The sequence below is a fragment of the Anolis carolinensis genome, chromosome 2, assembly GCF_035594765.1.
Source record: "Anolis carolinensis isolate JA03-04 chromosome 2, rAnoCar3.1.pri, whole genome shotgun sequence".
Classification (NCBI taxonomy): domain Eukaryota; kingdom Metazoa; phylum Chordata; class Lepidosauria; order Squamata; family Dactyloidae; genus Anolis; species Anolis carolinensis.
In genome coordinates this window covers 8,814,742-8,835,309 of record NC_085842.1, presented here as the reverse complement: position 1 = coordinate 8,835,309, position 20,568 = coordinate 8,814,742, and the positions used below count along the sequence as shown (strand labels likewise).

Below are 20,568 nucleotides of genomic sequence, written 5' to 3'. Positions count from 1 at the left end.
TGAAACATGCCTGCAGTCAAATCTGGATGACTGACAGAACTTGGAGGACTCTCCTCAAAAATAAAACTTGACAAGCCTAGCAAACATAGTCACATAGTGTAAATGTACACAGAATAAACACTTCAAACAGCTCAGACCTTATTAAGTGGTCAGATGGTGTCCAATTGAGATCAATTCCAGTATCTAGACAGGATTTAATATATCTAGACAATGATACATATCGAGTCGTATTAGTCTTCCTCCTCTCAGTAGGCCAGAGTGCATAGATGTGTTTTTAGTTTGAAGGCAAGGAGGGAGGGGGCAGTTTTTCGTTCTTTTGGGAGGGATTTCCAGAGGAGGGGAGGAGCACGGAGAAGGCCCCCTTTCTCGTTCCCACCAGCCGTGCTTGAGACGGGGGTGGGACTGAGAGCAGGGCCTCCTCCGCAGATCGCAGTGCTCGAGCCGGTTTGTAAACAGGGACGCGATTCTGCAAATAGTCTGCATCTCCGTTTACAAACCGGTTCGAGCACTGCGATCCTAAACTCAACAAGCTCTATGAGGTATGACGAGCCAGATGAGAGCCCGAGTCTCTTCTGGTGTGGGAGAATCAGCCATCTACAAAGATGTTGCCAAGGGGAAGCCGAGCACTTGATGAACCAACATAGTATATTATTTGAGAACACAGAAATGTTGGATTACTCTGACAACTACCATGTCAGACTACACAGAAAAGCCATTGAAATCCACAAGCATGTGGACAATTTCAACAGAAAGGAGAAAACCATGAAATTGAACACAATCTGGCTACCAGTATCAAAAAAGACTCTAAAATCAGTAAATAAAAATCAACACTCAAAAAATGAGAATTGCAGGCATGAAACAATGGGTCAGCTAACACCTCCCAACAAAGGATTCCCCCAGGCAGAAAGCAGGCAGGCTTTAAAAATGAAATTCAGTGTCAATCAAGGTGGCCAGCTGCAACATTCACACTTGCCTCAGGCAGACAAGAGTTCTTTCTCCCACCCTTGTCATTACACAGATATATAAACCCCACGTGCCTAGTTTCCAACAGACCTCCATTATGAAAACGGGTGCCTTTTGGGAGATTGGAATGGAGTGATTTCACCAAAGAAAGACAAACTCTCGGGGAGGGGGATGCAAAGAATATACTGTATATACGCAAGTATAAGCCTCTCCTCCTTTCCCGTGCAGCGCACGCCTTCCTCTCCTCGGCACTCGTCTTTCCCACTTTTCTTTATTCATATACACACTGCATTTCCCCCAAAATGTATAGTTAAAATAAACTATGGTGATTATTGGAAGAATATATAAGCACATTTACATTGAAGAAGCTTAGAATAATAATTTAATCACAGTTGGAAAGTCTTAAATTGCAGTTGTATGTAAATATTCAAAAACATTTAACCTTCTGATGCCTCCATTAATCTAATTTTATTGCTATCTATTTTTATTTTGAAATGTACCAGTACCTGCTGCATTTCCCACCCCGTCTTATACTTGAGTCAATAGTTTTTCCCAGTTTTTTGTGTTAAATTAGGTGTCTCGGCTTTTACTCGAGTATATACAGTACACGATTTTCAGAAAGACAAAATACTTTCTCTAGAATGGAAAAGATATGGATATCTGCCAAACTCAAAACCTGTTCAAAAGACAGAACTCCTACCCAAAACTATCTCAGATCATAATCCAGTGACTCTAGTAATTAAAAAGGAAGTAAAAAATGGCCCTTCCCCATTTCGGCCTATTTCGGCACATGTTGCACTTTGCCTGGGTTCTATGAATTAGACTCCAGTGTTAATATTGTATGTTTTATGTTGATTTAACGATGGTTTTTACTGTAATTGATGTTTTTATTGGATAACTGTTTTATTGCTGTGTTTTGATATTTGATTGTTTTATCGGGCAAGGCCCCATGTAAGCCGCCCCGAGTCCCTTCGGGGAGATGGGGCGGGGTATAAAAATAAAGTTATTATTATTATTATTATTATTATTAAAAACACTTAGATGGCAGCTGAATGAATCACTACTGCAAAAGGAGGACGTAATTGAGAATTTGAAAGAAAAACTGAAAGAATATTTGGAACTTAATTTAAATCAAGTTACAGATATTCAAACAGTATGGGATGCCAGTACAGCTTATATTAGAGGATACTTTATAAAATGCAACACTGAAATGAGAAAGAATAGACAGAAATATTTTCAGATAATTTCAGATGATATTAAAAAAAGAAGAGGAGTTAAAGAAAAATCCTTTGAATTCAAACATTCTAACTCAGATAAAACTCCTACAAAAGCAATTATTGTGTTACTAGTTAATGAATTGGAAACTAAAATAAAGAATGCAAAAAAAAATATTTTGAATCAGCTAACAAACCAAGGAAATAGTTAGCATATACGTTGAGGAAAGAAAGCCCAAAAATGTAATTGTCAATTCTTTATTTATGTATTTATTTATTTATGACATTTCTACCCCGCCTTTCTCTACCCTGAAGGGGACTTACTGTTAAGATACAACATGACGATAAAATATTAATAGATGATATCAATATTCAACAGGCTTTAAAACATTATTACATTAATTTATATAAGGCTGACCACATATCTCTACAAGACATTGAGAATAATTTAATTCAGCGAAAGACGCCAAAAATAAATGTTCACAGTTCACAGCCTGTTATGCCTTCAGCTTTGCTGCATTGTTGGATTTTAATCGGTAGGGTTGGATTTTATTTTGTGCAGAGAATCTTTGGGCACCGTCCCCTTTGGACCTGAGGAGGGATAGTTTGTTGTTAGGCAAGTGTTAAAGCATTTCTCACCAGGCAATGGGCTCACCCTCTTCCCCTGGGTTTGTTACAGCACGAGACTTGTTTTTCATGTTCCATGAGATCTTTCTTTGTTCAACTCCTGAAGAGATTTTCCCCTCATTTGTCTGCAGGTAACTTCTGAAAAAGCTCTGCAAAGAATACGTTGTGAGAGCTTTGCCCAAGGAGTGCTCTAAGTCTAAAGGGACTTCAAAATACACAGCAATGACAACAAGAAAAAATAAGTAGTAAAAATATATTTCAAGCTACAAACCTATGCAGTTAAGAGGAGGAAATAAGATTGTGCTGAAAAAAGAGAGGCTTGGGAAAGCGAGCAGAAGGCTACAGCAATACAAAGACAAATACAAAGTTCAGGAGGTTATATCTGTGAACTCCTGGCATAATATTTGAATTATAAATATAAAAGAATGGCAAGTCCTCTACCTCCCTATCCTAGATCACACACAGGGGAGAAGTTACATCAGTGTCTGGAATGTGGGAAACAATTTGATTGGAAAAATTCTCTTACTGTATGTCACGACCCAGGCTGCAGAGCACCAATAACCATACACCGAGGCCAGAATCTATCTAATATCTTTATTGAAGGAATATATAAAGTTAATAAAAACAAGTGTAGAAAATAGTCCAGAATTAGACCTTTCAGGAAAGGTCAGAAATAGTCCAAAAAAGCAATGTCCAATAAGAAATATTAAGGTCCAAGGTTGTAATCCAATAACCGAAACACTCACTTTGCCAAGCAAAGTGAGGGGAGATGACAAGGTCCTTTAGTCCAAAACTTGAGCGAGGCTAGGAAATAACTTGATACTTGAAACAAGGCTTGAACGTGGAACAAGGTAACTAAGAACAAGAACAAGGTCCGTGGAATAACTTGGTAAAATCCGTGAAACAAGGCAAGGATTGATCCTGGGAAACAAGGCAAGGTCCGTAGATAAACAAAGGCTGGGAAGCAAGGCGAAGGCTGGATAACAAGGCAAGGCTTGATCAGGAGCGAGGCTTGAATCGGAGCGCGCTGTCCAGACACAACTCGCTCCGTAGGCTGACGAATTGACTCCGCGAAGTTACTACGCGGGCAAAACACCTATATAGAGTCTAACTTTCTCACCGAAGCAGTTCTCTGGGAATCAGAACCGAAAGCTAAACTCTGAGACCAGATGTTAAACTCCTTAAAGATTCTCACGAGAAACAGTCTTAATTGGCAACATTCTTAGCTGCTATCCTCGCACTCCTGCGCGAAGCTGATTCCAAACTTCTCTGTTGTTTACAAAACTCCCGGCGCAAGAACACGGGAGAAGTAGGTTCTGGGGTTGTTTGACATACTTCTGGGAGACAACTTTCTTGCAGGTGCAAGGTTCCCAGATCTGCCTGGGAAAGATCTGGCTGAGAGGAATCCAGTTCAGACTGGGAAGGTAAAAAACCCAAGTTCTCATCTTCATCAGGGAGTACAATGTCCTGAGCAGGACTACAAGGCCCATGGGTCATCACACTGTACATGAAAGGTCCCACACAGGGGAGAAGCCCTATAAATGCATGGAATGTGGAGAAAGCTTCAGTCGGAGTGACAAATTACGTTCCCATCAAAGGACCCACACAGGGGAGAAACCCTATAAATGCATAGAATGTGGAGAAAGCTTCAGTCGGAGTGACAGTCTACGTTCCCATCAAAGGACCCACACAGGGGAGAAGCCATATAAATGCATAGAATGTGGAGAAAGCTTCAGTCGGAGTAACAATCTACGTTCCCATCAAAGGAAGCACACAGGGGAGAAGCCATATAAATGCATAGAATGTGGAGAAAGCTTCAGTCGGAGTGACAATCTACGTTCCCATCAAAGGACCCACACAGGGGAGAAGCCATATAAATGCATGGAATGTGGAGAAAACTTCAGTCAAAGTGGCAGTCTACGTTCCCATCAAAAGACCCACACAGGGGAGAAGCCACATAAATGCGTAGAATGCGGAAAGAGCTTCAGTCACAGTGGCAATCTACGTTCCCATCAAAGGACCCACACAGGGGAGAAGCCATATAAATGCATAGAATGTGGAAAGAGCTTCAGTCAGAGTGACAAGCTACGTTCCCATCAAAGGACCCACACAGGGGAGAAGCCATATAAATGCATAGAATGTGGAAAGAGCTTCAGTCAGAGTGACAGTCTACGTTCCCATCAAAGGACCCACACAGGAGAGAAGCCACATAAATGCATAGAATGTGGAGAAAGCCTCAGTCAGAGTGGCAGTCTATGTTCCCATCAAAGGACCCACACAGAGGAGAAGTCACCTTAATGCACGGAATAGGAACAGAGCTTTAGAAAAAGTTCAGCATACAGTAGACATCACAGAACTCATGTACCTCTAGAGGAGACGGGCCTTTGAGTTTCCGAATCTATAAAAACACATTGGAAGGAAAGAGGAAGGCCAGCACCTTGCTCTCTCTCCACCATGAATCGGAGTTTGTGTGGCCTTGGTTGACGGCTACTGGGAGCAGGTGTCACTCAGAATGGCAGCAAGCTTGGAAGGGGTTCACCTAACCTCCTCCGCAAAGAGACCCATCGCAGGCTTCTAGGATGATGTGTGAAGGTTTGCTGAAATGAGCAGCAGCAGAGATCTCTGGATTAAAGGGTTCTGAAAAAGAATAGCTCTTTGGTTGCAGATAACGTCGTATCTTCATACTCCTGCCTTATTTCTTGGCTCTTCTGCATTCAATGGCATCAATTGTTTCCCATGCATGTGTACTGTATGTACTGTGATCTGTCCTGAGTCCCTTGGTTGAAATTTTGGGTGCTAGCCCTGTACTTTTAACCCTTTTCTGGACTTTGTTGTATCCTGAATCATTGACTCTAAATTCTGGACTGACGTCTAGGTTTCGTATATGGACTTGGACTTTGTTTGTATCCCTGACTTTCTGGCTTGACTTTGGGACTCTAAATTCGGTTTGTACTCTTGATTTCTTGGTTGTTGTTTTATCAACTCAGCTGAATGAACTCCTGGCATGTGACTGTTGGGACTGTGACCTTGGTTCTTGTTAATTTTCACTCCTGACCTGTATCTGCAGTACTCAACTTGTCCGCAATAATTGGACTCTTGACCTGCACTTGTATTCATTGTTCCTTCAACTGTGTTGCTCCAATTATTTTAGCTCAGTGGCTCCCAACCTTTTTTTAACTAGGGATCATTTGACAAGGGACCACTCTCCAAAATTAGTACCAGAAGGGTTATAAATCAGTTTTTGGTCAACTTTAGATTTGGTTTGGTTATTTGGAGTGATAATTCAGAAAATTGCATTGGATAGACCACGTCAGCTCTCATTCCTGATATGCCATCCAGTTAGTCGTCATCTGCTCGCCCACAGAAAACCATATTTAATAATCCTCAGGACTATGAGAGGGTTTCGCGAGACCAGTCACTCTCATTGTAATGGTGTAGTAACTGTGAGGCTGTGAACCCTATTTTAGTTCTTGCGGACCACTGGTGGTCCATGGACCCCAGGTTGGGAACCACTGTTTTAGCTGGACTGAAGACTTTAGTTTTCCTATAAAATAATATGGTCTTGGCTTGTCTTGTGTTTGTTTAATAAACCTCAGACTTTATACCGAGAGAGCCCTGGAACATGAGACCATCAGCCTTGCTTTGTGTGTACTTATCCCTGTGTAGAGTGAAACCCTTTCTGGATATGAGACTGTTCAATCCCCACCTTTGGCAAAGGGTCCATTAGGACACACAGTATCCCTACCCAACTGCAGAGAATGGAAGACAAAAAATGACTACAACGACTGATGAAGATTCATGAATCCGTTGAGATGGACATATTAACTACATTGATGAAGTATAGAACCGCATTGAAAGGAAATAAGAGTAAATAGAGATACAAATCATATAGTGAGTGAGTTTTGTAAATTAGCGTTTGATGTCAGTTAGTTTTGTTCTTATTGTGCAAGGTGTGTGTCCTTGTTCCCTTTATATTTGTTAAATAGTCCTTTTTTAAAAAAATGTACCAAAATTATTATTTGTATAAAATATTGTTTTTAAATACCAAAATTGTAATTTGTGTAAACATGCTTTGATTTCTTTTTCTTCTTTAGTCTTTGAATAAATATTGTTTTTTTAAAACGAGTGTGATACAGCAGCTTTGAAAAGCCAGTGTGATTTTAGGCTGTACCAACGGGAGGGTGATGTCTAGATCTGGGTAAGTTTTAGTCAACTCTCTTCTACGCTTTGATCAGACCTGATCTGGAATAACCTTGTGTCCAGTTCTGGGCAGCACCATTCAAGCAAGGTTTTGAGATGCTAGAATGTCTCCAGAGAAGGGCTCTAGGGAATGGCCGAGGGTGATGGGTGTGTTTAGTTCGGAAGGGAAAAAAGGCCAAGGGGACAAGAGAGCCAATATTTGGAAGGATGTCCCTTTGAAAAGAAATTGGCAAGTTTTTCCTGCTTCTCTGGAGACTAAAATACAAAGCAACTGATTCACATTGCCTCACTTGCGTTGCAGACAATTTTATGGTCCAGAAGGTAGAAGAGGCAACAAGGGGATCGGCTACTCTTGATCTAATCTTAACAAATGTGGAAGACCTGATCAATACAGTCGAAGTGGTTGGATCCTTAGGGGCAAGTGACCATGTGCTCCTGCAGTTTGCCATACAAAGGAAGGCTGAAACTAAAACAAGTCAAACACGCATTCTGGACTTTAAGAGAGCTGACTTCCAAAAAATGAAGGAATTACTGAGCGGCATTCCATGGACGCCAATATTAAAAGACAAGGGAGTTAAGGATAGATGAGAGTTTTTAAAAAGTGAAATACTCAAGGCGCAAATGCAAACAGTGCCAACAAAGAAAAAAAATAAAACAAGTGCGAAGAAGCCAGAATGGATGTCCAAAGAACTTCTAACCGGGCTAAGACTCAAAAGAGACATGCACAAGAAGTGGAAAAGGGGAGAAATCACCAAAGAAATCACCAAATTCAAACGTATAGCCAACTCCTGTAGGGAAAAGGTTCGCAAGGCTAAAGCGCAAAATGAGCTCAGACTTGCCAGGGACATAAAAAACAACAAAAAAAGGCTTTTTTTGCTTACGTTGGTAGAAAAAGGGAGAACAAGGAGGCAATAGGGCCACTGTGAGGAGAAGATGGGGTGATGATGACAGGGGACAGGGAAAAGGCAGAACTACTTAATGCCTTCTTCTCACAAAAAGAAAGCCATCTTCAACCTCAGCAACATGGAATGGACGAAGGATTGGGGGAAATCCAACCCCAAATAGGGAAACAAGTTGTCCAGGAACACTTGGCCTCTCTAAACGAATTCAAGTCCCCAGGGCCAGATCAGCTACACCCAAGAGTACTGAAGGAACTAGCGGAAGTTATTTCAGAACCACTGGCAATTATCTTCGAGAGTTCTTGGAGAACGGGAGAAGTCCCAGCAGATTGGAGGAGGGCGAATGTGGTCCCTATCTTCAAGAAGGGAAAAAAGAACAACCCAAACAATTACCGACCAGTCAGCCTCACGTTGATACCAGGCAAGATCCTGGAAAAGATCGCTAAGAAAGTGGTCTGTGAACATTTAGAAACAAATGCTGTCATTGCTAATAGTCAACACGGATTTATCAAAAACAAATCATGCCAGATTAATTTGATCTCTTTTTTCGATAGAGTTACAAGCTGGAATGCCGTGGATGTAGCCTACCTGGATTTCAGTAAGGCCTTCGACAAAGTCCCCCACGACCTTCTGGCAAACAAGCTAGTAAAATGTGGGCTAGACAAAACTACGGTTAGGTCGATCTGTAATTGGCTAAGCGAACGAACCCAAAGGGTGCTCACCAATGTGTCGTCTTCATCATGGAAAGAAGTGACAAGTGGAGTGCCGCAGGGCTCTGTCCTGGGCCCGGTTCTGTTTAACATCTTTATTAACAACTTAGACGAAGGGTTAGAAGGCACGATCATCAAGTTTGCAGACGACACCAAACTGGGAGGGAGAGCCAACACTCCAGAAGAGAGAAGCAGAATTCAAAACGATCTTAACAGATTAGAGAGATGGCCCAAAACTAACAAAATGAAGTTCAACAGGGACAAATGCAAGATATTCCACTTAGGCAGAAAAAATGGAATGCATAGATACAGAATGGGGGACGCCTGGCTTGAGAGCAGTATGTGTGAAAAAGACCTTGGAGTCCTCGTGGACAACAAGTTAAACATGAGCCAACAATGTGATGTGGCAGCTAAAAAAGCCAATGGGATTCTGGCCTGCATCAATAGGGGAATAATAATAATAATAATAATAATAATAATAATAATAATAATAATAATAATAATAAATGTATTCTTATATCCCGCCCCATCTCCCCGAGGGGACTCGGGGCGGCTCGCAACAATAATAAAAACAGTGACAAATTACACATTGTAAAATCAAACATGAAAAGCAGTCATACAATCAATACATACATCACATGTTAAAAACAAGGAGATAAAACAGTTCTAGGCCGAAATAGAGGGCTTCTGTAGCTTCGTGGCAGAAGTACTCAGCAAGGTATCAATAATCATGGCAGAACACTCTCTAATTAAATTAAATGGGCAGACAAATCAACCCCCAAAAATTAGTCGTCGAAGGCCCTCTGGAAAAGCCAGGTTTTAAGGCTTTTTCGAAAGGCAAGGAGGGTGGGGGCCTGTCTAATCTCCCTCGGGAGTGAGTTCCAGAGGCGGGGGACCACAGCAGAGAAGGCCCTCTCTCTCGTCCCCACCAGCCGCAACTGCAAAGGTGGTGGGAGCGAGAGGAGGGCCTCACCCGAAGAGCGAAGAGATCGTGCAGGTTCATAGGGGGAGATGCGGTCTCGAAGGTAGGTGGGTCCCAAACCGTTTAGGGCTTTGTAGGTGATAACCTGCACCTTGAATTGGGCCCGGAAAACAAACGGCAGCCAGTGGAGCTCCTTAAACAGAGGCGTAGAACGCGCCCTGTAGTTTGCTCCTGTTAGAAGCCTGGCTGCCGAGCACTGAACTAATTGCAATTTCCGGGCCGTCTTCAAAGGCAGCCCCACGTAGAGCGCATTGCAATAGTCCAGTCTAGAGGTAACTAAGGCGTGGACCGCCGTAGTCAGATCAGACTTCTCGAGGTATTAGTTTTAGTTGTGCAAAGGCCCTCCCGGCCACGGCCGACACCTGAGCCTCAAGCGTCAGCCCCGAATCCAGGAGGACCCCCAAGCTGCGGACCTGCGCCTTCAGGGGGGGTGCGACCCCGTCAAGCACAGGTTGCCACCCAATACCCCGATCGGACTTTCGACTGACCTGGAGGACCTCTGTCTTATTAGGATTAAGTCTCAGCTTGTTCGCCCTCATCCAGGCCAACACAGCGGCCAGACACTGATCCAGTATCCGAGGGGCTTCCTTGGATTTTGGTGGAAAAGAGTAGTAGAGTTGGGTGTCATCCGCGTAGAGATGGCACCGAACTCCAAAACCCCGGATGACCTCTCCCAGCGGTTTCATGTAGATATTGAAAAGCATGGGGGACAGAATAGAACCTTGCGGGACCCCACAGGACAATGGCCAGGGGTCCGAGCAGGTGTCCCCCAGCTTCACCATCTGGGAACGCCCCTCTAGGAAGGACTGAAGCCACTGCAGAACAGTACCCCCAAGGCCCATCCCGGAGAGACGGCCCAGAAGGATACCATGGTCGATGGTATCGAAAGCCGCTGAGATGTCCAAGAGAACCAGCAGGGTCACACTCCCCTGTCCAGCTCCCTGCGGAGGTCATCCACCAAGGCGACCAAAGCCATCTCGGTACTGAAACCAGGCCTGAAGCCAGACTGCGATTGGTCCAGAGAATCCGTATCATCCAAGAATCCCTGGAGCTGAGAGGCAACCACCCGCTCCAAGACCTTGCCCAAAAATGGAAGGTTGGAGATTGGTCTGTAGTTATGCAAGTTGGTCGAATCTAGGGAGGCCTTCTTTAAGATAGGTCTCACCACCGCTTGTTTTAGATTAGATGGAAATCTACCCTGCTCCAAAGAGGCATTAATTATTCTCACAAACCAATCAACCAACCCACCACTGGCCTGTTTTAAAAGCCAAGATGGGCAAGGGTCAAGGGCACAGGTGGTCGCCCTCACCGCTCCAAGAATCTTGTCCACATCATCAGGCTGCACAAGCTGAAACGAATCCCACAAGTTCGAACAGACAGAAGCCTCGGTTACCTCACCTGGCATTGCAACAAGGCCAGCATCTAAGTTGGAATGAATCTGAGCGACTTTGTCTGCAAAATGGTGAGCAAACTCGCTACACCGAGTTGCCGGGATGTCAGGTGCCCCCCCAGCCTGAGGAGGGTGGAGGAGCTCCCCAACAACCCGAAACAGCTCTGAGGATCTAGTTGTTGCAGACGCGATGCAGGCAGTCGAGAAAGCCTTCCTGGCTGCTCGCAACGCCGCAGAATAGGCCCAAATAGCGGCTCTAGACCGTGCTCGGTCAGATGCATCACGAGTTGTCCGCCAGCGGCACTCTAGTCTCCTCCTCGCACGTTTCATCTCCGCCAGCTCCCCAGTAAACCAGGGGGCTGGGGCAACTCCACGTAGCGAGAGTGGACGTTCGGGGGCGATCATGTCTATAGCCCTGGACAACTCACTGTTATAGCGAGCGACCAAGACATCGACAGGATCGTCAGGCTCCATGGCAGACAGATCCCCAAGAGACCTCAGGAATCCCTCAGGATCCATAAGTCTCCTGGGGCGGACCATCTTAATGGGTCCACCACCCCTGCGGAGGTTTACAGGTGTGGTGAGTCTTAAACTGATCAGATAATGGTCGGATCATGACAATGGAAGGATAGTTTGCTCTTCCACTCCAACCAAACCGTCGCCCGCAACAAAAACCAGGTCGAGTGTATGTCCAGCTTGATGAGTGGGACCCGATATCACTTGGGACAGTCCCATGGTCGTCATGGCGGCCATGAATTCCTGAGCTGCACCTGTCAAGGTGGCCTCAGCATGAATGTTGAAATCTCCCAGCACCACCAGGCGCTGGGAACCCAGCACCACGCTAGAGACCACCTCTGCTAGCTCAGGCAGGGAGACTGCTGTGTCGCGGGGTGGACGGTACACCAGCAGAATCCCCAAACTGTCCCGGGTACCCACCCTCAGGTGGAGACACTCAAACCCGGCAGGTTGCAAAGCGGCGCATCTGACCAGGGCGATGGACTGCCGAACGACCACCGCAACCCCACCTCCCCGCCCTCCCGGCCTGGCCTGCTGATGCACCCCGAAACCCGGAGGACAAAGCTGGGAAAGACTAACTCCACCCAGTTCATCCAGCCAGGTCTCGGTGATGCAGGCCAGATCCGCCTGCTCATCCAGGATTAAATCCTGGATAATAGATGATTTACCCTTGACGGATCTGGCAATAAACAGCAGGACCTTCAGCCCGGAGGGGCTGCCATGGAGGCTACCACACCTATCCTTCTCCAGGGTCGCAAGAACTCTGTTGCGCTTCTCCCTGGGAATCTGTCGACCGCAATTCCTCCTCCTCCATCTAGATCCAGGGAAGTCCTGCTCCCCTTATTCTATTCTGCCTTGGTCAGACCACACCTGGAATCACACTGTGTCCAATTCTGGGCACTGCAATTGAAGTGAGATGTTGACAAGCTGGAAAGCGTCCAGAGGAGGGCAACTAAAATGATCCAGGGTCTGGAGAACAAGCCCTAGGAGGAGCGACTGATAGAGCTATGCAAGTTTAGCCTGCAGAAGAGAAGGCTAAGAGGAGACATGATAGCCATGTACAAATATGTGAGGGGAAGTCATTGGGAGGAGGGAGCAAGATTGCTTTCTGCTGCCCTGCAGACTAGGACGCAGAACAATGGCTTCAAACTGCAGGAAAGGAGATTTCACCTGAACATCAGGAGCTGTGGAACTCTCTGCCCCAGAGTGTGGGGGAGGCTCCTTTGGAGGCTTTTAAGCAGAGGCTGGATGGCCATCTGTTGGGGGTGCTTTGAATGTCATTTTCCTGCTTCTTGGCAGAATGGGGTTGGACTGGACTTCCATTTCTATGATTCTATGATTCTATGAGGGTGAACTACAGTTCCCAAAGTCATGGGTCAGTTCCCTCCACCCAAACCCAATCAGTATTCAAAGTTGGCCATGCTGGGTATGTGTGCCAGGTTTGGTCTAGAACGGTCATGGGTTGGGTTCACAATGCTCTCTGGATGCAGGGTGAACTACAACTCCCACCCTGGTGCCAGGTTAGGTCCAGATCTGTTACTGGTGGGATTCAGAGTGCTCCCTAGATGAGGGGTGAAGTACAACTTCTACCATGATGTATCAGCCCCCCCCTAAAATCCCTCCATGGCATGTGGGGTCTGTGTGCCATGTTTGGTCCAGATCTGTCGGTGGGGTCACAGAACCCCCACTGAGAGAGCACTGTGGGTGAACCATAACTCCCAACCTCTAAGGCCAGTCCCCTCCACACCCACTGGTATTCCAAATTAGGCATGTCAGGTCGGTGTGCCAAGACCTGTTGTATGGAGTCAGCTGATCAGTTCTGGTCTGTTTAGGAAAGGGTTATGGAAGAGGCAGTGGCTGGGATCGTGCACATTCCACAGCAATGGAAAGAGTAAGAAACACTGAGGTGTCTGTGGTGGAGGGAACACATCAAATCTAGGGTGAAATTGTCCCCATAGAAAAGCATTCCCTTGGATGGTGGGCAGAATGGTGTTTGTGGAGGACGTGGTTCACGGCGCTCTCTCTAGTCTGCAATGCCATGAGAGGGAGGGAGGTTGTGGGTGTGCGTGAAAATGGGAGCCTGTCTGTGGAAGTGGGAGACATACACATAGAACCGCTCTGAGTCCCCCTGCGGAGACAGATGTGGTATAAAAACAAAGTTTTAATGTATTATTATTTCATAATTTCACTTTTATTATGGATATAGAAGAAGAAGAAGACATAGGTAGAGACTAGCTTAGGTACCTGGCGATGCCTGGGTTAGGACATTTGTGGTGCTACTTATTAGAAAAAGCCTGCCTTTCCTTTCCTTTTCTATGTATGCTCCAGATGGGAAATTCATGATGATATGGGTGAACTACAATTCCCAAAATCAGGGGTCAGTCCTCCCCAAAGCCTACCAGTTTTCAAAGATAGCCACGTTGGGCCTGTGCACCAATTTTGGTCTGGATCCATCGCCGGCTGGGTTCAGTGTTCTCTGGATGTGGGTGAACTACAGCTCCCGGATTCCTAGGTCAATCACCCCAAACTGCCATCAGTATTTAAAGTTGGGTATGTTGGGTCTGTGTGCCATCGTAGGCTGGGTTCACAGTGGTTTTTGGATGTAGAGAACTACAACTCCCCAAATCAAGGTCAATTCCCCCCCCAAAATCCCATCCAGTTTGTTAGTAATTAATGTCACACTGCAGACACTGTTGCAATGACTTCTGCACCTTCCATCATGGGGTAAAATGTGGAACTGATAATAACAACAACAACAACCATAACTTCATTCTTCTATCCCGCCACCATCTCCCTGAAGGGACTCGGAGCGACTTACAAACGGCACAAAGTGCCTAAGAACATACAAAACCAATTAACACCATATAAAATACAACTAAATAAAACATATGTGCATATAAAGACATCAACTCAGACTCAATCAAGCGGAGGTAAATGACTGGCACCAGGCCAGGCTGTAAACAATGGAGTAAAATCAGTGCCAGCTGCAGTAAAGGAGAGAGGGCATGGGGCGAAGTGCAAGCTGTGTGACTACTACAGAGGATGACTGAAGTCCCTGCGAAAGGAGGAGTGTGTGTGTGTGTGTGCGGGGGGGTGTCTCATCTCCCTGGGGAGGGACTTCCAAAACAGGGCTTGCCTTGTCCCCAAAAGTTTTAGGAAAGACCTCCAATTATTATCATCATCATCATCTAGCTTAGAGACCCAGAGGTGCCCAGGTGAGTTGGAAAAAGCATTTGTTGGCTGGGTTATTTGTCGACTGGGTTCAAGGTTCTCTGGCTAAGGGTGAACTACAACTCCCATATGCAAATGGCAGTCACCCCAAACCCTGCCAGTATTCAGTCGGCCATGTTGGGTTTGTGGGCCATGTTTGGTCGAGAACTGTAGTCGGGTGGGTTTAGTGCTCTCTGGATGCACGTGAACCATGACTCCCATATTGCAAAGTCAATCCCCCCCAAACCCTGCCAGTATTGTGTCTGTGTGTCAATTTTGGTCCAGGTCCAATGTCGGCTGAGTTCTGTGCTCTCTGGATAAGGGTAAATTGTAACTCCCCAAATCAAGGTCTATTCCCACAAACCCCTGCAGTATGTTCAGTTGGTCATGGGGGTCCTGTGTGCCACGTTGGTTCCAGGTCCATCATTGGTGGAGCTCAGAGTGCTCTTAGATTGCAGGTGGACTATACATCCCAGTCCCTACAAGTCCTATAAATGATGCTGAATTCTCCCAAAACCTCTCTCTCTAATTTGTTCAGTTGCTGATCAATTCCTGTTTGCTGTGTGCCATGGAAAAGAGTAGGAAAGGGTTATGGGAGAGGCAGTGGGCGGAGTCATGCAAATTCCACACTAATGGAGAGCGTCAGAAACACTGGGGTGTCTGGTGGAGGAAAAACAGAAGATCTAGGAGGAAATTGTCTTTGTATGAAAGCCTTCCCTTGGGTGGTGGGCAGGATGGTGTTTGTGGAGGACATTGGCAGGGCACTTGGGCATTTTCACGGCACTCGCTATAACCTACAGTGTCATTGGAGGGAGGGCCACTGGTTCCTCCTACGTAGTGGGAGCTATAGCCATTTGTGGAAGTGGGAGCCTGTCTGTAAATGGGCGCCCCGGCTACATACATACATACATACAGATTTTTACTTTTATTATGTGTTTAGATAACAACAACAACAACAAGTACTACTACTACTATTACTACTACTTTATTCTTAAATCCCACCACCATCTGCCCAAAGGGACTTGGGGTGGCTTACATGGGGAAAACGCCCAGCAAAAACAGAATAAAATATAGCACAATGAATATACAATTGTATTTTCAATCATCAAACCAATAAAACCAAACAACAAGCATTATAACAACATAAGAACAACCACCATCAACCAGTAGCCGAGAACAATGGGCATGTTCAGATCTAAGAGGGCGGGCAAGGGCTAGCGCAGGAACAGTTGCAAGGGCAGGGCGGGTAATACAGCGCTGCAAGGCCGGGCGATGAGTGAGGGCGAGGGGGCCTAGTCGACAAAGGAACCCCTTCATCAAAGGCACATTGAAACATCCACGTTTCAGGTCTTTAGGGAAGATGGGCAGGGTGGGCGCTCATCTGATCTCCCTGGGGAGAGAGTCCCAGAGCCGGGGGGGGCACCACCAAAAAGGAAGGCCCTCATTCCCCCTCGTCCCCACCAACCGTGCTTGAGAGGAGGCAGGAGCGAGAGAAGGGCCTTCCCAGCAGATCTTAAAGGCTCTGCAGGTTCACCGGGGAAGACGTGATCGCAAAGATAGGGTGGACCCAAACCATTGTTGGCAAGATCCGATTGAATTCATCTTGGGAAATGGTGTAACTGGGTGGTTGAGCTGGGGCGTCCGCTCCGGCTCCTGTAGACATTCTGGCCTTAGGATGTTTGGTGCTTAGTTGGCGGAGTCAAACTGTCAGAACCCTGGCTGCTGGGCACCAATAACCTTACACGGAGGCCAGTCTCTATCTAATATCTTTATTAAAGAAATATATAAAAGCAATAAAAACAAGTGAAGAGTATAGTTCAGAAACAGACCTTTCAAAAGAGGTCAAATATAGTCCAAAAATGTATTGTCCAATAAATGATATTAGAGTTCAAAGTTTTAATCCACTTGACCGAAACACACACTCTTGCCAAGCAATTGTGTGGGGAAATGTCAGAATCTTAGAAGTCCAATGAAGCTTGACAACAAGGCTGGAAATAAACTTGATTCTTGACTAGGTCCGTGACTAGAAACAAGGCAAAACGTGAAGCGTGGAACAGGGTCCGTGGTTAAACTGCAAGGCAAGGCAAGGCTCGAAAACTTGATCCGGGAAGCAAGGAACTGGGGTTACGAAGTCCACACACGATCTCTCTCCTGAAGCTGATCAATTGACTCCGCAAAGAATCTCTCGCGCCAAACCCCTATATTGGGTCTCGTTTTCCCGCCAACAATCTCTTTCCCTAGAGAACGAGAAGCGAAACCCACTCTGTCCAGATGCATTACTCCTTAGAATTTCCCAAGGGAAGCAGACCTAATCAGCCAGTTGTTTGGCAGCGATTCTTAAGCTTCTCCGATTAGCTTCTCTAACTCCTCTGTCTCTAGAATAAGATTCCTTCCTGGGAAACGGAGGGGAGTACTGCCCAAGGCCTGGTTTACTGAATTCTTGAGGGCAAACATCAACATCCGGCAGGTGAAGGGACTCCGGCTCTTGTTGAACCGGCGAAAACCCCATGTTTTCCTCTTCATCTGCCACGATAGTACCAGGAACAGGACTACAAGGCCCATGAGGCATCACAAGACGGAACCAGAACTTCCCCATCGAAATAAGGCAGTGACTGGGTTAACTCTGGTGTCTGGCCGGGCCAGAGTATCTCAGTTTTCGCAGGATTCACTTTTAGTCTACTTGCTCGCAGCCAACTCATCACTGCTTCCAAACACAGCTTAAAGTTCTCAGGAATCGTGGTTGTCCCAGGTTCGAGACGCAAGAGTAGCTGGGTATCATCTGCATACTGGTAGCACTCTAGGCCAAAGCTCCGCACGAGTCCAGCAAGTGGTCGGACGTAGATGTTAAATAACAGGGGCAAAAGGATAGCACCCTGGGGAACTCCACAGCAAAGGCAGGAGCTCTCAGAGCTTTGTCCTGACCACTCCACCCTCTGTCTCCGGTCCCAGAGAAATGAATAGAACCATTGAAGAGCTAAACCTCGTACACCAGACATAGCCAATCGATGGATCAGCAAGTCATGGCCCACGGTGTCGAATGCAGCTGTAAGGTCCAAGAGTACCAATAGCGCTGATCCGCCCCGGTCTAACTGACGACGAATTTCGTCAGTAATAGCTACCAAGACAGTCTCTGTCCCATGACCTGAACGAAAGCCTGATTGGAAGGGGTCTAAGCCCACAGTCTCATCTAAGAATTGCTGTAGCTGTCCCGCCACTGTCCGTTCAATCACCTTGCTCAAAAACGGAAGGTTTGAAACTGGCTTTTTCTCTCTCTTAACAGAAGCCTTGTGGTTTGCTGTCCTTTTTGTGGTGTTTGTGCTTTTCCTTTGTCAGGAGTGGAGACCTTCTCCTCCTTAACTACCTGTTTTTGACCTTTTGCGTTCGCAGAACTTCTGCTTCTTCTGAGCTACCATTTAGAACCCCCTTATTCAGGTGCAGTCTTTCCCAACCTGCATCCTTATCAAAATATGCCACTTTTGAGTATCTTACTCTCCCTGGGCTGCTGTGAAACTTGAGCTTATATTTGTAGAATCCTAGAAATCTCAATCTGCGCCACTTTGGCTCACCTTTTGTTCTTTGACTAGCAGGTATGAGCACATTTGCAAACTGACCAAAAACCTTTACATACTTCAAATTTGGAGCTTTATTTAAATGGAAAATCTTTGATACACTCATTCCACAAATGATTCACAATGAAATTACTCGTGTGCAGGGCTTCAGGCCAAATTCTAGAAGAACAACCTGAATCTTTCATCATGCAATTTTTCATCGCAACACCTCCATTCTCTTTTCCTTTTTCCTTGAGAAAATAAATGTATGCAAATCTGGTTAATCTTTCCACCAGCAACAATGCAAAACTAGACCCTCCTTCACTCTTATTAAATGGTCCAGCCAGGTGAACATGAACAATTTCAAACATTTCGTCTACTTTGATTTTGGATTTCTTTGAAAACTGAATTGGTTTAACCTTTACCTCTTTACAAACTGCACAATCTAGCAGATGGTCACATTTCTCACATTCAAAATCTATGCAAACATTTAGCATTTGATTCAGCACTTTGACATCAGTATGTCCCATTGCTCTGTGCAGATAATGAATGCATCTATCATGCACAATTTGTTTCTTTACATAATAAACCTCTGCACCATCTTTGCAAATTTGCAAATCATTTGAAACAATTTGTTTCTTTTAACTCCTTTTCACACAATTTTTCCTTTTTTCAAAACAAAGCAATAAATTCCTTTAAAGACAACTTTATAATTTATTTATTTATTTATTTATTTCCGGTATTTCTACCCCGCCCTTCTCCCCTGGGGGACTCAGTGCGGCTTACAAATTGGCAACACAGTGCCATCACATCAGCAATATAATACAAAAGGCATCAAAAACTAAAAACATTTAAAACATCATAATCACATTCTGTCAATGTTGCGACACTCAACCAATTGGTCTTAAGATCTGGAACACAAATTACATATTCCCAATTAACTCCCAAACAAGAAATATATGCAGTCCCACACTTATTGATGGTTCTCACAGTCCCATCTGCCAAAGTCACAGTTGTACCCGTTGTATCCTTCAGGTTCTTCCACATCTTTGGATCTATTACAATGTGATGAGTTGCTCCAGAGTCCAGGAACCACTTGTTCTCCCCTTGAACAGGATCACTGGCAGCCATGAAAGCATGGGCAGCAGATGTTGTTGATTTTGCACCTCCGCCTTTCCCACAAGAATATCTCCCTCTGAAAGGCCTCTTCTTGGCACCTGGACAATTCCTGGCGATATGGCCTCCTCGCCCACAGGAATAACATTCTTTGTTTTGACTCCATACACAGATGTCTCTTGGTTGTCGCCATCACCATCTGGTTGGAAGTCCATCTCTTGCGCCCCTCCTGGACATACTCGGGCTGCTCTTGCTTCTGGGACTTTTCAAACTTTTGTTTGTCCAGCTCCTCGAGGACTTTACAACAACCCAAGTCCAGTGACAAATCCTGGACCCTCAAACTTTGGAACGACTGGATCAGATAGTCCCACTCATCTGATAGACTTGCCAGTAGTACAAAGCATTTCTGAGCCTCTGAAAATTCAACTCCACACACCTCTGCTTCAACAAAAAGCTGCTTCATCAAATCTAGGTGCCGCTTAACATCCTGGCTCTTCTTTAGCTTAGTATTGTACAGTCTCTTAGTCCATATCAGCTGTGAAATACAGGATTCCCTCTGATGCACCGCTTTAAGAGAATCCCACACTTCGTTAGCGGAAACTTTGTTTCTCACATGCACCAGCTGATTGGGTTGAAGGCACAATATGATTATGGCTTTAGCCTTCTTATCTCTGTCCTGATCAGCATCAGCACCAGTTGTAGTTTTCTCAAGCTAACCACTCCCGACTAAACAGGAAAACAGAGGATGTTTCTGTAGGGAAACAACGTTCAAAACTGGACATTTGCAACCAAGGTGGAAATGGAGCTGGAAACTAAGACCAAAGGAACAACTGATGGAATTACATATGGTTTATTTCTTTTCAGACGAGGTGACAAGACAATCATATTTAACACTCTGAAGCAGTGGTCCTCAACCTGTGGGTCCCCAGGTGTTTTGGCCTACAACTCCCAGAAATCCCAGCCAGTTGAAGGCCAAAACATCTGGGGACTCACAGGTTGAGGACCAGTGCTCTGAAAGACTGTCTGTAAAGAAGTGTATGATTTTATTTTGTTTAATGATGACATGTTTATTTGATTTGTTTAAACAGTCAGGTTTAGTTAATTTAAAATGGTGAGTATTAGAGCTGTTAATACCAGCATTGAAGAACCGGCTGCTATGACAACGGGGGCGGAGCCAACCGCCATTTGGAAAG

The 20,568-nt window shown here is 45.3% G+C and overlaps 2 protein-coding genes across 2 annotated transcripts in view; one reads left to right on the top strand and one right to left on the bottom strand.

Moving 5' to 3' along the window:
- Positions 1-20,568, top strand: part of LOC100562976 (zinc finger protein 658B) — a 488,523-nt gene that overhangs the window by 148,215 nt on the left and 319,740 nt on the right. The window lies entirely within an intron of this gene.
- The window catches only part of LOC134296954 (zinc finger protein 24-like), a 133,035-nt gene that overhangs the window by 9,761 nt on the left and 102,706 nt on the right, over positions 1-20,568 (bottom strand). The window lies entirely within an intron of this gene.